Source organism: Dermacentor andersoni, chromosome 1 (genome assembly GCF_023375885.2).
Source record: "Dermacentor andersoni chromosome 1, qqDerAnde1_hic_scaffold, whole genome shotgun sequence".
NCBI classification, from domain to species: Eukaryota; Metazoa; Arthropoda; class Arachnida; order Ixodida; family Ixodidae; genus Dermacentor; species Dermacentor andersoni.
The window spans coordinates 76,556,787-76,573,168 of record NC_092814.1 but is presented as its reverse complement, the minus strand read 5'-3'; the positions used below and the strand labels follow the sequence as shown (position 1 = coordinate 76,573,168).

Sequence of the window (16,382 nt, the reverse complement as noted above, 5' to 3'; positions counted from 1 at the left end):
ACGCAGCTGGGGCATACCAGGCAATACGCTTTTGCTTTATGCTTGAGCTCTTTTAGCTCTGAGGTGGCCGCCATCTTTTTTTTTGCCTACGCACACAAACCAGTGGGTGGACAGTGGGGCTAGTTTCGGTATAGGCAATAAAGCGTCGCCATGACACTGGTAGCCAAAGGAAAATTCAATAACTTTTGTACATGTGTCTCTATCTTTCCAATCTACATAACGATAAGGTGAAGTGATGCAACTATGTGTAGAAATAAAATGTACTTTTGGCTGTTTTCTTTTTCGGCGTCTTATATCTTCATTTGGTCGTTTCATCCGTTGCACGAACGGGCGGCGCTTTCGCTCTTATCGCTTCGGTTGCCATTCTCTTCGTCTGCTCCTGCCGCTTTCTACGCACGTGCAGGTTTCTTTTTCGTATGCTCTGCAGTTAAATGCTTTCTTTCTGTGCCCGTCAATGTTCCGGCTGTGTCGGAAAAACTGAGGAAACGGCACAAGGCATGCTGCGCGGCTGTATGGTGTGGTGACTCGGGGATGAACTCCAGGGCGAATTTTTTTTCTGTTTGCCATGCAGCGGACGAAAGGTAAGCACACTTTTTCTGCAGTCGTTATACAGAAACAAGCGCTGTGCTTATCAAAACAGCTATAGGACGAAACGAAAGACCTTCCGCGGTTGTTTTCAAGTGAATATCTTTTTTTTTCATGCAGCGCATTTTTCTGCGGTGTTGTAAGAAACTGAAGCTACTTGTTGACAGTTGCACATGGGCCGATTGATGCTAGCTGACACGCAGACCGAAATTTCTCTGCGGTATATGTTGGCGGTTGCTCTTCGTTTTTTTTTTTTTTTTTTTGCGCGAGTACAAATGTTGGAATTTATATTTGCCGATGGGGGGGTCTTTGAATGCTTGCTGAACAAACTGGTTGCGCTATGGAGCATTCCGGTGACCAGTTTTTTGTGACCTTACCACCTTTTGAATGGTCATGAACACGGCAGAAGTAAAAAAATAAATAAATTACGCAGCGGTCAGTTTGCGTTTTGAATTACAAGAAGTTCGAGTTATGTAACGGCATAGGCTCGCTTCACTTTTTAACCTGCGCCTAGAGGGGCAGAATTTTTCGATAAGTTTTTCGTACTCTCAACTTTGGTTTCACATTTAAGTGTTTTTTAATCATGAACACGTGGTATTTTGCCCATTTTTAAGATGTGACATATGACGAAATTATGCTAAATGAGGAGTCCTGGCGGGGCTGACATGGGAGCAGATGTACCACGGCTACCGCCTCTGCTCGGAACACTTCACAGAAAGGGTCCTTGCCGACCCGGCCAAAACAAGACTGTTGTGGTCAGCCGTGCCGACCGCTGCACTGGAACAGCGATCCCTCATCGATCAAGGTAATGAAAACAAGTTATTAGTGGTTGCGAATCTGTCCTTCTGTAAATTATTTTCGTACGCAAACCACTTGACAGGGAACGGCACAAGTGCTATCAACACGGCGAGCGCTGTCTCTTCCACGTCGTCTGCTATGGGGCCAGGAGCCATGTGACGTTACGCAGCGAAATTTGCTCCGCGTCCTTGACATTGTCTTTTTATCTCTTGCTCGTCTGAAGTGCGCGATGTTCCCGATCATAGGCTAAACTAAAAAGCCGAACGGCTTTCGCTGGCAATGAGTGAATTAACTTTCGTAAAAAGTCGCGCCGCACTTGGCGCTACAGGACACGATACGGCGAAGAGAGTTATTGCCGCGCGCTGCTGTGTTCTCCCTAATTTTGGTTTGCCGCTTTATGGCAGAAATTCTTTCGGAGCAAAAATTCCAGTGCTCAGTTGCCCAGCAGCTTTAAACTACTTGATGTTAGTTTTCCTCTTATGGGTATCTTGCCGAAATATGACGCCAAAGTAAATAAAACGCTTGATTAGCCCATCCTTAACAATATGAATCAAAAGCTTTCGTCGATCAAGAAAACTGGCTCTAAAAACTGATGCCTAGTATTCTCAGCTAGCTATTGAGAAATCAGCAATGCTTAACATGTTACGTGAATATATAGGAAAAATAATACTTTGAACTTTGTTTATTAAATTTTGAAGGGATATTTCTATTTGGAATCCTGCAACAAAATATAATCAGAACTGACCTGTATAGGTTAAAGGTACTATTTTACGAAAGCAGTTCGGTATTTTTTGGTCACATGCGCTTGAAATTTGATAATGAACGGGCTTTTCATATCGTGCTTCCATAAATATGAAGCGATGTCATTTGGCACGCATGTGTTGCCAATGGAATTCGCTTTACCGTGGAATAGGACGCTGCGCTTGTCTGTGTGCCTGTGTGTAGTGTTACTTTACACAGTGTGCAATTTGGAGAAAATTTGCCAACTAGCCTAAGAAGATGTTCCGATGATGACCATCTGTCTTTACAAGTTCTGCACCGCCCCAGCGAGGCCAAAAGCGGAAAGTATGCTCACTAGACACCACAGGCGTCGTCATCCGACTGAGGAATGATACAGAAAGGTATCGCAAGTCAGCGAAGTTAAAGTGCTGCCGAAAGATTACCACGAGGGAAGCACTAGAAAAGTTGATGTATCATGTGAGCCCAGAGTTCTACCAACTCTTGCAGTGCCAGGTGACGCTCCATTATCGCAAGATGAGAAGGACATGGAGAAGTGCTTTCTGGAGCAGGTTCGTCAGGTCCCACAGTTGTGCAGTGTGTCCATTGTGCTGAAAGATAAGCTAAACAGCAGTCTACTATAAGAAACATTTTGCTCCTACATTTCTACGCGTACCACGCTTCAACTTTACTGCAGAGGCCACCGTCTACGTTCACATTTGACGTTCAAAGCATTTGCTGAAGTGGTGTCAATGACAATCAGAAACAGGTTAATAACATCAAGTGTTCCTGTAGTTATTTGTTCAGGCCAAGCTGCCGTTGTGTTTCCTGTTTATAAAAGGCATATTGTCCAAAAAAGTTACGCACGGTTAATATATTCGTTTATTATTTTTCAGAATTTTTCAATATGTGCATCAGAGTTTCAGCAATGCACAGACACCATGAGAGCGGAAAGCTTGTGGGTGATAGTCAAGTAACAAGTTCACCGCCGCATTAAACTTATCACTAATGCGGCTCCATGATGTAACTAACATTGTGGTAAAAACGTGGATGAAGTTCAAGGAATGCAACATAAGCCCTGATTTTTAATTCAGCTCTACTCTTGAAATACGGTTAACGAAAAATTTAGTTCACACGCGTATACAACGTAACGAAGGCGAACGTGACAACATAACGCAGTCAAAGAAAAAAAAACATCTAAGGACACCTGAGCATTTCTTATGAGTTGTGACTGCGAAAGCATTAATGTAGAATTGAACGCCGCTGAGCGGTGCTTCGAGTTATGAACTCCTAACGAACAAGCGACCGCGTTGGGAGGATAGATGGATAAAAGATTATTTGATATATTTAAACGTGGTTGGGCCCCTAGACGTCCGGGAGTCCCCTGGCCGACATATATAGGCAGGCCCGGTCCACCAGCCAGAGCTGGTCATCCGAGCAAGTGACCCGAAGAGCGGCCTCCCACGAGGGAAGGGAAGGGTTGGGAATAGGCTCTACCGCCATGGGCGTGGGGCAGCTCCACAAACAGTGGAAAAGATCTACCCGGGTCACTCGGCAGGTGGTACATTGTGGATTAAGGAGACCAGGGTAAAAGAAATATGCCAGATAGGGAGAAATAAATGCTTTGGTCTGGATCTGGCGCCAGATTGAACTCTGATGGAGAGTAAGGGAATTGTGAGGGGGAGGTAAATCTCGTCTACCTTTCCTGTAATACGTGGTAACCTGGTGGTAGGTGCAGATCCCCTCTCTTGGCTTTTCCATGGGGTTGAGTTGTGGTCGTCCAGGGTCCGGAGGGAAAGACCTGACATGCGCATTAACGCGCCCGTTTCCGGGGACATATACTCATGCCCAGGCACCCACGTGATGGTCACCGGATGGGGAAGCGAAGGGATGCTTTGTAAGATGTGTGTGATCGTCTTAGGTGCTACGCCTTGAAGGAAGTAAAGGTATGCACTTTGTGAATCGGTGCAGAATTCTGTAATAGTATGATCGGCGGCCGCATGCGCCACTACTAGAGCTTACGGTTACCATTGACGACGATTGATTAACAAGACGTCGGGCGAAGATTCAACGAGCCAGGCGCCTTACAGGTACGACATTTCTTTTTTGAGGACCTGGCTATTACCCTGCCGCTACGGTGGTCGGAAGCCGAGAACATCGTCACGAGCCTTATGCTCGTCCAAACGTAACAAGCCATATGAATGATGCTACGGGCCGTAATGAAAAGCTTGGGGCCTTGCAAGCGTCACAAAACTTCATAAAGCCGGCACGTTTGGTTCTCCACAACTCAGAATCAACTTCAGCGAATTCAGGAATAATGGCTGACGGTGAAGCCGAGAGCAAGAAGCCTCGCCTAGAAGACAGCAAGTACGATGACACAACATCGAATTATGAGCTAAGTGATGAAGAAGAGATGGGTGACGATGCACCATTTACTTTGGTCACGTACAAGAAAAAGCGAGCCGAAGGCATTCCGGTTGTCTTTCGCCCAACAAGTGAAGGTACTACTTTTTGGCAAGTAAATCCAAACCGAGTGTTTGCCGAAATAGTTTCCGCTGCCAAAGAAAAAGTAGTCTTTCAGGACGAACAGAGATGGAAGCTTCAGTGTCAGCGTTGCTTCCTTAGCGTCGGCGAAACGCCTTTTGATGCTCTCAAGTGTAGGCGGCCTGGAAGTCAAGCCCTTCATCCCCGAGTCATACACGCGAAACGTTGGGAAAGTAAAACATGTGCCTCTGCAGTATACAGACGAACAACTCCTAGTCTTCTTGAAAGACGCAGGAGTTATATCGGCACGCAGACAGATAAGATATTCCCGCCAAGAAGATGGAGCAGTAGTCACGTCCACTTCACACGGTAATTCTGACTTTCAGAGACGATCGCCCTATTCCAGGAATAATTTACTTGGGTTTCACCAGTCACCCTGTCGAGAAATACCTAGGACCAGCACTTCGCGGTTATAACTGCCAGAGATTTGGGCACATGGCGAAAACCTGCCGCAGCACACGTCGATGCAAAATCTGCTCAGAAGATCATGACCACAAGGAGTGCAAGTCACTTCTTCAACCTAAATGTGCAAACTGTGCGGGGAACCATGCCGCCTCCTTCTCAGGCTGCCCTCAGAAAAAAGCAGCGGCAGAAATGCGTCGACATGAACTAATCCATGGAAGACAACCGCGACGCAATGAACCCGCCCCAGACCTTGAGATTGTTCATCCAGTGCCAGATCACCCACCTCAGCGGGCACCGGAACCACCACAGCCAAGACCATCAACAAGCTATTCCTCCTCTAGAGAACAACCAACAGTGCAATCAAGAGACCAATCAAGAGGATCACAGTCAAGTGCCCAGTCTTATGCAACAGTGCTACGGAAACCCAGACGACAACAGGCAGAAAGTAATACACAAGAAAGCTCCAGTACTCGCTCACATTTCTCTCAGCGACCTTACTCATCTACTGCAGAAGTAACACCAGCTAATAGCGACCATACCACAGCATCGGTGACACAACTGATTTTGCCAATGCTTTTCGCAGCTCTTAAGGCAATCCTGTCTGCTCTGCCGGAAGCAAACAACCTACCAGAAGTGAAAGCCTTGTTGCCTCTAGAAGCACTATTGTGTCAACAATCCGGGCCGAAACTGCGGCAGGCAGAGCATGAATAACCGCTACAAAAATGTCTCCATATTTCAGTGGAATGCCAACAGTCTTCGAAGGAAGTGTGCTGACTTTCGTAAACTGCTTGTGCAATGCAACTTCCCAATACTTTGCATTTAAGAGGCGGGAATCAATGACGACTTTCGCCTCTCAAATTATGTGATATACAAGACTTCTCGTCAAGGTGCTGTTAGCAGAGTGCTCCTGTGCGTCAGAAAGGACCTACCATCTTATCAAATTCAGTCCAGTGATTCAGACTTCCCGGAATTCATCGCATGTAAAGTATCCTTTGGCAAGCTCTGTACAACAGTGATTAATCTATATCTACAACCTTCAAACCGGATTTCAGTAGAAGCGCTAGTGGATATCTTCAAAATAGCTCATTCTAATGTATTTATATGTGGCGACTTCAATGCACACAACACCATCTGGGGCAGTGATCATTGTGATGCACGAGGTAACGTTATTGAGTGCGCCATAGATAAATGCAACTTGACTGCTTTAAACGATGGGTCGCCAACATTCCTTCGTGGATATAATTACTCAAGCTGCATAGATGTTACCCTGTGTTCACATGATCTAGTGAATGGTGTGGGATGGACAACAGATATGGAAACGCGCGGAAGTGATCATTTTACCATCCTTGTTTACCACCCTAGCATGTACTGTGATATCAGGCGTTACAGCAGACTAACCAACTGGCAAGCTTTTCGGTACCGCCTAACGGATCAAATTAATCAACATGCAACAGTGGAAAAATTTACAGAATTTTTGCAGGACAATATGAACATATGCACAAAGAACGTCCCAATTCCAAAAGATTATGCTGCAGTTGACGGAGAATATGAACACCTAAGAGCCATCCGACATCGATCCGAAAGAGCTTACCGACGGAGCGGAAGTTTAGAAGCATACAGAAACGCTCACAAAATACACAGTGTAATGCGCAGACGAATGGAAAATTTAGGCAAACGGCGCTGGCGCGATTTCTGCGGCACGCTGTCTCCTCACACGGCTGTCCCACGAATTTTTCTAGTAATTCGTTCTTTAAGCGGACCTGTAACACAGAGCTTCCCATTTTGTGCTCTCGCTGTAGCTCGGGACACGTGTGAAATAATAGTTGCAGATGAATTTTGTGAGCTTATTTCCAGACCTGCTTTTTCATCGCAATGTGCAGAATTTGATATTTCAGTAGTGTTGGCTAAGCGAAAAATTACTGCTTGCTACTGGGCCCAACATCCTCAATTAGATCATACTTTCACATTAAGCGAGCTTCAATGTGCAATTGCATCATGTCGCCAAAAGTCCACTGCTGGGCCGGACGGCATTACGTAGAATATGTTAAGAAACCTCGGACCGACATGTACAAATGCTCTCTTAGACATCTATAATAACTTATGGATAGAGGAAACTGTACCTGACTCTTGGAAAGTCCCTCGAATCATACCAATTTTAAAACCTGGTAAGACGCCCTTTACCTTGAATCCTTCCGCCCTGTTAGTTTGACAAGTTGTTTATGCAAAGTAATGGAGAAAATGATTGACGCGCGACTTCAATGGTGGTGTAATGAAACGAATGTGCTGTCCAACTACTTAGTAGGTTTTAGAAAACATAGATGCACAATGGATGCAATATTAGATATAGTAACCTGTGTGGAGCATGAGCGTGCACGTGGGAACATGACTATAGCAGTATTCCTAGACATCAAGAGGGCATTTGACACTGTTAGTCACGTTCATGTTTTGCTAAGCATGTTGGAACTTGGTCTGTCTGGCAGGTCCTTGCGATGGATGTCTGAATTTCTATCAGGTCGCAAAATATTTGTTCAGACGGGTGAAGGAAAGAGTGCTGAACATGTTGTCAAACAGGGAGTACCACAGGGAAGCGTACTCGGCCCCTTCCTTTTTAACTGCGTCATGGCTGATTTAACAGGAAGGCTGCCATAACAGTTAAGGTTTTCACTGTATGCAGATGATGTGTGTATTTGGACATCTGGGTCTAATGCTCAACTACTTCAAATGGCATTGCAAGACGGCATAAATATAATCAAGAAATTTTTTAGAGAGAGAGGAATGGTACTATCACACGCAAAGACAGCTGTATTGCACTTCACTCGAAGGCAGTTAAAAAATTTCACTCTTAATCTGAAAGGACACCCTCTCATGATTGTCACACAGCATCGATTTCTAGGCATAATACTTGATAGGCAGCTATCCTGGGCACCCCACATAAAAAATCTCGAAAACGAGGTCAATGCCATAGTGACTGTACTTCGCAGACTTGCAGGCCCATCATGGGGCGGATCAGTATCGTCCATGCTGACTGTTCACAATGCATTAATACGACAAAAAGTTGCGTATTCCGCGCCCATCTTACACGGACTTTCCCACACGTCAGAATAGCGACTTCAAAGACTTTTAGCTAGAGGACTACGCCTATGCCTAGGAGTTCCACGAGCGACTTCTAGTTCTCTTGTAATAGCTGAGGCTCGCCAATCACCATTTCCACTTATGCGAACTACAGAAACATGCCGGCATTATTTCCGTCTTCAAACCCAGCATAAAAACCACCCATTGGCTCTAGACATAATGAAACGAGATAGAAGTTATGTTCATGTAGAAATTCAAGAAAATCTTCACATATTGCCAAGAAATGAATTTTGGAACTCAGACATCGAATATCCTCCATGGCTGCTTACAGTTCCAAAAATCGAATTGTCAGTAGATGGGATATTCAGCAAAAGAGACATGTTCATTCGAGCTGCTTAACAACTAGCGCTGTACCAGATATATATGCGGTATTCAGGATACATACACGTCTATAGAGATGGCTCCAGTACAGCAACCTCTTCAACTTCATCATTCATTATACCGCACCTCAACAAATAAGAATCCTTTAAGTTATCTCGTGCGACTTCGTCCACAACGGCTGAACTGTTCGCAATCCTTTGTGCCATAAAATTTATATTGTCAGTAAGAGATGCGCAAAAATGGGTAATTTTCAGCGATTCACAGGCGGCTCTAACATCACTCTGCAACACAAAGGGGAAAACATTCAGTGACAGTATAAAATATGAAACACTTAAAAACCTCACAAAGGCAAGCGAAGCGAAACATTCAATAGCATTCCTGTGGATACCAGGGCATTGCGACATTCCCGGCAACACAGCAGCCGATGAAGCAGCACGACAAGCGCACCTCAAAGATGATACGGCTCCGCTCCCAATATCAAAGGATGAATTACGCTGCATTATAAGGACAACGTCTCTCAAAATGTCTAGAAACACTTGGTTTGACCAGAATTCTAAGAGCTCGGACTTATATCATATTAATCCATTTATTGAATTCATATTTTCATTGTCATTAGATAGAACTATGGAAACCCTTATTCATCGATTAAGGCTAGGCACCGCCTACACAAAGCATTTCTTACACAGAATTGGCCGTGCGGAAACCCCCGAATGTGATTGTGGATTTGTAGACGAAGATATATATCACCTCCTTCTAGATTGCCCACATCATGACACACCAAGAAGCCGACTTAAATCAGCGCTAATTAAATTAGACCGCAGACCTTTCAGTTTAAGGAAACTATTGGGCCCTTGGCCAACAACGGCCTTACAGAAGAGGGCTTTAAAAGCACTAAAGACTTTTCTTGAAGACAGCGGCATTGCTGGACGTTATTAGTGCTTTCATTGTTCCCTTCATTTCATTGTCACTGTATATATCCATCTGTTTGTGAATTATGTTGACTGTTCTGTTGTGACTGTATGTGATAATGCATTTACACGATGTACGTACCACCCGCTGACTAGACAATTTGTTATTAGGCGACAATATCTTTTGTACTTTCGAGACTTTCATCTACATAAGTGTGGAGACATTTACATTATATATTGTATGTACCATGTGTTCCTTACGTCATAGTCTTCCTGTGGAAACGTTGCGTGATAAGTCCTGGTGCTTGTGTGAAAAGACTATTTGATATGTCACCTTGTACCCTGTACGATGTATGACGGAACCACTGAAGAGATGAGGAGTAGCCGGCGCCTTAAACTGTGCGCCAACATCTCCTTATATCATATCAATAAAAAAAATGGATGGTTTACTTTAAGTGATAATCGGAAATCAATTGTTAAGATTCATAAAAAGTAAATGATGTGGAAAGGCGAAATTGCATGTTCACATGAAAATAGCAACAGTAAGAATCAGTAATAATTAACTGAAGAGTTTGTGCTTGTTACTCGCCTTCGTCCTCGCTTTTACGCACTGCTCTATCGCGAATCTACAAAATTTCCTAGTTTTCCATCATCAGCGGAACTTCACATCACCTAGATCTGCTAATTAAAGGCTCTGAACATTTCTAATTCCATGCCCTACATCCTAGACAACGCACTTGGCCTCATCGCCGATCCCTACATGAAGAATCTTGGCAGTTCAGTGGGCCACGTAAAGCGTTCCGTGCAAGTTCCTTTCTTGAGAAGAAAATGAAATCATGTGACCAGCTGCTCAATTTTCACCGAGGAGGTGAAACTACCTATTATAGAAACATAGATTAAAAATTAAAGTGCATGTTCTTTTTTCCAAGAGTACTGTTGGTGTGATCTGGGAACTAAGTTCGATAATTCGTTAGGGTGCAGTTGTAGTCATTTCTATATCTATAATCCATTATTGTTTAACCGCCAAATGTGACACTTCTATTAATTGATATTTACAATTTTTTTTCTTCCGGCAGCTCTCTAGTCACATATTTACCCGTCAATGATGTATTACTCGTTATGTGTATTTTCTCAACGATAATCAGAACTGTTAAAAAATTTATGTTTATGACAAACTGCAAAAAAGAAAAAGAAAACGAACAAAGGGGCGCTAATTTTGCATTGTAGCGATCCAAGTAAAATTGCAAGGTGAGTTGTCAAAGAGAGCATGCGTTATATACTGAGCATATGAAATTTATTCGTAGTTATTTTTGTTAAAAGCAAGAAAAAAATTTACACTTAGCGTTGATCCTGGTTGATGCGCATCTGTTGAGCTACAAGTGCCACGCCCCGCAATTCTTTCATTGAAACAATGTACAGGCATCCATGTGCAGGCGCGGTGTTTGTCATATTGTACACACGCCATGCAATAAATTCATCTTGAATTGAAATCTCAGTCGTGCGTTCAGGAAACTCAACGTATCATGCGGTGTTTGCGAATGTAGCAGGGCATGATCAAAACTATACTAACAAGACATCGCTATGCGGGCGCCACTGAAGCATATGTCGTGTACTGACGCAGCACCACAACGCTTACTCGCATAAAAGGCATGTGCCGTGAAGCTCGCAGACACAGGGCCAATTTCTTTTTTCACTTAAAGAAAGTCACTTCGAATATAGTTTACCTCATCAATATACCGTGAGATCATTGTTAAGTTTACCGGAATATTAAAAAAAAAAACTCCTGTTGCAGATAACAGAATTGCAGTCCTTGAGTTGGATTAATCAGAGGCGGACATTACTTGCACGAGAAAAGAACTAATTTAAAAGAAATTCAATAATTAACTTCATATAATTACCTTACGGCACACATTGCAATTTACGAATTGTAGCCGGTGAGTTTGCAAGGTGATACCACTTAAAATGAATTTACAGAATGGAGCCAGTTAGGATATATGCGCCATACAACTTGCCGTAAAAATGCACTGTTGTTCCGCTTACTTTTTTAACAGAACGCTGCTGCACAAATTGAAGCAACTGGAGCGCCCACGTATTTCGACCCACAATTTGGGAAATATCTCGAAACTGGTGTCATCTTGGAGATAGATTTCAAGTAGATACGACTTGCATAGTCACCAGCTGCAATTCGTAAATTAATTCGTAAGTTAATTAGTAAGTTTTTCTTAATTAGTTGAATTTGTCTTGATTTCTCGCGCTAGTGACGTCCGCCTCTTCGAATAATCCAGCTCAAGGACAAGAATTATGCCACCTATCACATGAGATTGTTAAAAATTCTGGAAAACGTAATAACGATCACCCCGTATAACATGTGCACTATTACGAGCACCTAGTCCTGCATTTTTAGTTGAGTGGTTGTAGGCTACTGGTGGGGTTAGCCTTGCAGTTGCTGCCGGCAATTGCTCCACCGTAGCGACACTTAAAATACATAACTCATATAAATCAGACACAGACCTCACAACTACACATAGTCACTCCTAAGGTCACCATGTGGAGGCCAAATCCGTGTCCTGCAAGTAATTTAAAAGAAGGCGAGAAACCTCCTTCCTGTCTAACTGTTTCCCGCGCGGGAAAACAATGTCCTGAAGAGAACTATGGGAAATTCCTGTCTTCTTGAGTGTTCGCTCGTACTGGAACATCTTGAAGCTGAATATGCACGTCATCTTGAAAATTTCGCTGATGGCTATGTGGACAAGGTCAGATGATCTAGTGCAGCTGCTTTTCACATTCCCTCTTTGAAGTACGATTGGTCGGTTCGCTTCACTGCAGTCGTGTCCTCCACAACGGCCGAAAGCGTTGCCATTGAGGCAGCTCTAAAGAAGCTACGGTTTTGTACGCCTCAACCTGTTGTCATCCTTACAGATTCGAAATCCGCCCTTCAAAGGTTAGAGCAAGGGTTCCCTACTGATGCCTTATGTCTAAGCTCCCTACGCTTGGTGCACAATCTCCATATCAAAGGCTTCTCCATACGATTCCAATGGGTGCCCTCGCACATAGGTATCATAGGCAACGAGATGGCGGACAGCCTCGTCCATAGAGCGCTGTCTGGGAATCCATTGAGAAAAGTGCCTCAAGAGGACAAGAGACTCTTCAGAGAAGCGGTGTCGTGCCACTTCAGTTCTTTGTGGAGCTCACATCACAAGCCATGTGTGACCAAGGGTCTCAAAAGGAACCAAGCCACTTTACTGCTCCGCATTCGCACGGGCGTGGATGTATAATACTGGCCTGGCGTTGTCTCCATTATGTTCAACGTGTGGTGTGTGCGGTGACATAGAACATTACCTTATGTGCTGTACTCTGTATAACACGGAAAGGAGTGTTATGCATTTTTACTTGGACCAAATGCAACATGAGATTAGTGAATTTTTTTTCTGTGCAGTTTCTCTCGAATTAGCGTTGTTTTTCTGGAAAAAACAGTTCCAATTTTTCGTGTAAAAGTTACATATCGGGTAATACTATATGAACGGTGGACAATACTTGCTGACGAATAGTGAAGTAACCACACACGCGCACGCACGCACACGCACACACGCGCACACTCACACACGCGCACGCGCACACGCACACGCACACGCACGCACACGCACACGCACACGCACACGCACGCACGCGCGCACGCACACGCACACGCGCGCACGCACACGCACGCACGCACGCACGCACACGCACGCACGCACGCGCACGCGCACGCGCACGCGCACGCGCACGCACACACGCGCACACGCGCACACGCGCACACGCACACACGCGCACACGCGCACACGCACACACGCGCACACGCACACACGCACACGCACACACACGCACACACACGCACACACACGCACACACGCACACACGCACACACACGCACACACGCACACACGCACACACGCACACACACGCACACACGCACACACACACACACACACACACACAGAGAGAGAGAGAGAAACGATGAATAAATGTTTTTCAAGAAACGAACTTGGAAAGAACGCTAAATATGACGCTTTCAACTTCGACTATTTTTGCAGGATCTTTGTAGTGTGTTAGGCGTTTGGCGCGAAATGATTCACGAACATATGAAAATCGCTTTATGTCAGGTCCTGTTGGCAAGCGACAAATGTGGAGTGTACTGTCAACGCAGATTCGGATGAGCTGACTCGTCTTTCGCGGATACAGTTTGCCACCAGTGTAACGCGGGATCGGCGAAGATTCTAGCCAGACATACTCATTGTCGACGTAGCACCTACAGTGTTGAATCTCCGCTTGGGCGTAGTACATTTTCACCACGGCGCGCGGTCGAAAGGTTTTGCCGCGAAGCTTCTCCACGTCAACGAAAGGAAGTGGCAGCGAGAGTCATCGAGATGAGCTGGTCAAGTCATAGGGCGGCAGCCGCTAAAACGGGAAGGCCGCCGGGAAGAAGGAAGCCACGCAGGGGCAGGATCAACAATCGGGGCACGCCGGAGCGAGGGGGTGGGTCGGTTGCACCGGCGAAGAAAGCACGCGGGCATCTCGAGGAAAGCGCTGCGTTCCAGAGCAGCGCTCGTAAAAAATGCGCTCCCGACCTCACGCAGGCGTCAGGTGACGAAGCGCAGACGCGGCGGCGGCCCGCAGTCTCGGCCGTCGCCGGAGCTCCTCGCCTGATAACGGCCGCCCGGGCGCAGGAGGGCTCCGCGCGCGTCACGCGTATCGCCCGAACCGAGGCTGCGCCGCGGACGAGAAAAGCTCCGCAGTCTATGGTGTTCGCTTCGTGCGTCAGACAGTGGGCTTAGGACACGCGCGGCTCGACGGCGGCAGATTTTTTTTTTTTTCGTTCATTATTTCAGGCGAGTTTTTGAGCACCGGGCGCTTTTCACATTGCGTTCCTGAAGGTCTTACTTCTCGGAGACACACGTAGTCGCGGTGCGTGTGTTCCTTCTCGTACACCGCCACAGATTGAGACACTGCCGTGCAAGGCCGTTCGTAAGCCTCACCGACGCTTTGCGTGAAAAAGAAGCTGAAACTGCGATATACTGCTGGACAGGCTAAGGAAAATCAGTGGGCTTAGAATGAAGTGTTGCCAGCAGCCCGAGACAAGAAGAGGGGCAGCAGGACACTTTTCTTTCTCGAAGGTAATAGTCACAAACGAGGCAAAATCATTTTTTTTTACATTTCAATAATCATTGAGGTTGCATATCCCGAACATGCGTCAGAGACGCCGTATACCTATATATATATATATATATATAGTGAAGGGTTCCGTATTAATTTCGGTCATCCGGGGTTCTTGAATATGCAACCATGTGTCAGCACAAATGCGTTTTCGTATGTCATCTCCATCTAAACGGTGTCACCGCGGCAGGTAAAACTGAGCCCTTAACACCGTGCGCATCAGCAAAACGTCACAGCCAGTGTCATCCTTGATGTGTGCGTCGTGTATTTTGCACTGTCTTCTGACACATAATTTACAGTCGATAAAGTAGGAGAGGACGCATGAAAATTTACGTAGGACGGCTTGCTTCATTTGCAGCTTTGAAAGGTGAGCGAGGAAGCAGTCATTAGTACATCAGATGGGATGGTTTAAGCTCTTGTGCTTGTCTACTGTATTTAGTCACCCGCGTAACCAATTGTAAATTCCTCTCTTCCTCATCGCTTCAGTTCGTATAGATGAAGGCGTACGTTGTTGGTGTATTATGCCAAGGTACTCCCTCGTTGTTGAAAAGTTAGAAAGGATTCTTTTTTGGTAATGTTTTGAGAATTGTCGAATTGCAATCTGCGAGGATCGCAGTATCGCTAAATAACAACGCAGCTTCACTGCTTATTGGCGCCTAATAGGTTCTATAGCGGCTCTATAACATATGTGGGCCGCTATACTAATATCGCATATCAGTGACACACTAGCTTATTTGCGTTGCCATTTTCATAATTACTCAGCCTATCAACGTTCACCAATTAAAAGAAATACCGATGGATGGGATTTTCGGGATATGTCTATTTGCTTGGTTCAATGCAATTATCATACAATATCGATAGCATTTGCTTGCGGTCACCAGTGGATGGCGTGGTATTCGTACCGCTTGGTTGACTGCGTGCGTATACTGCGTGTACCTCTTTTCAGGCATGGTCTCTTGTACGCAGTGCTTTAATGTAGTGGCCTCAATGCGCAAAACGTGAAATTCAAGTAGTGGAATTTTCGAATTAATAGTAGACTACAGGTGAGTAAAGCCGAATGGGTTCCCTACCGGTGGAGTTCCTGTGTTGCGTACTGCGAAAGTCGTAAAGGTGTATTTGTCAGTGCCTTTTGACCGCGACGCGTCAACTTTGGTCACGCATTAAAGACAATGTGCGCAGTATCTCTTCTTTAGGCTTCTGCGCTAATTCAGTGTTGCTGGCTGTGAATGGGATTCACTCTCTACTCAGAATATTTAGCCAAGCAAAGTAGTCTGGAAAGCTCTTTCAGTTCGACTGTCACTGAAGGTCACCGGACCACGCAGTGAGTTCTGGCGCGTCGAAAGTAACGCCGGATTATTGCACTTTTTTTTTCCACGTCCAGCTGTCGTGTCAATCAAAGTGCATTAATTGATTCACCCCCTAAAAAATTTTTTGTCGCTGCACCTTAGCGCACCTGATCCTAGAGTGTCCATGGCATCTAGACACAGAGGCATCGCCTTCACTGAAAGACTGTAACACCAGACAAGAAAGCGAAGACCTAATCGAAACGTGGGAGGCCAAGCTCGTCTCCGAGGACTGGAACAACAACGACGCCTCGTCGCCAGGGCCAAGGAGGCGGCGAAGGCCAGAGGGTTCCTGGAATGAGTAGACCTTCAACCTAGAGTAGAACCGGGGCTTAGCCCGAGTACTGTTTCGAAAATAAACGTTTATTCCTCCTCCTCCTGCGCTTCCAAAACTACGACGAAACGTTTCGAAAATGATTAAACATAATTCTGCCCGGTA

General features: G+C 45.3%; 1 long non-coding RNA gene across 4 annotated transcripts in view; it reads left to right on the top strand.

The window, feature by feature from the left end:
- The window catches only part of LOC140215587 (uncharacterized), a 104,348-nt gene continuing 87,966 nt past the window's right edge, over window positions 1–16,382 (top strand). The window contains exons 1-3 of one of the 4 annotated variants that reach the window (XR_011892472.1): window positions 12–581; window positions 1,200–1,390; window positions 16,049–16,315. This is a non-coding gene — a long non-coding RNA (uncharacterized lncRNA). Of the gene's footprint in view, window positions 582–1,199; window positions 1,391–16,048; window positions 16,316–16,382 lie in introns of those variants that run through there. The other 3 variants (XR_011892470.1, XR_011892469.1, XR_011892471.1) reach the window with 3 other exon arrangements.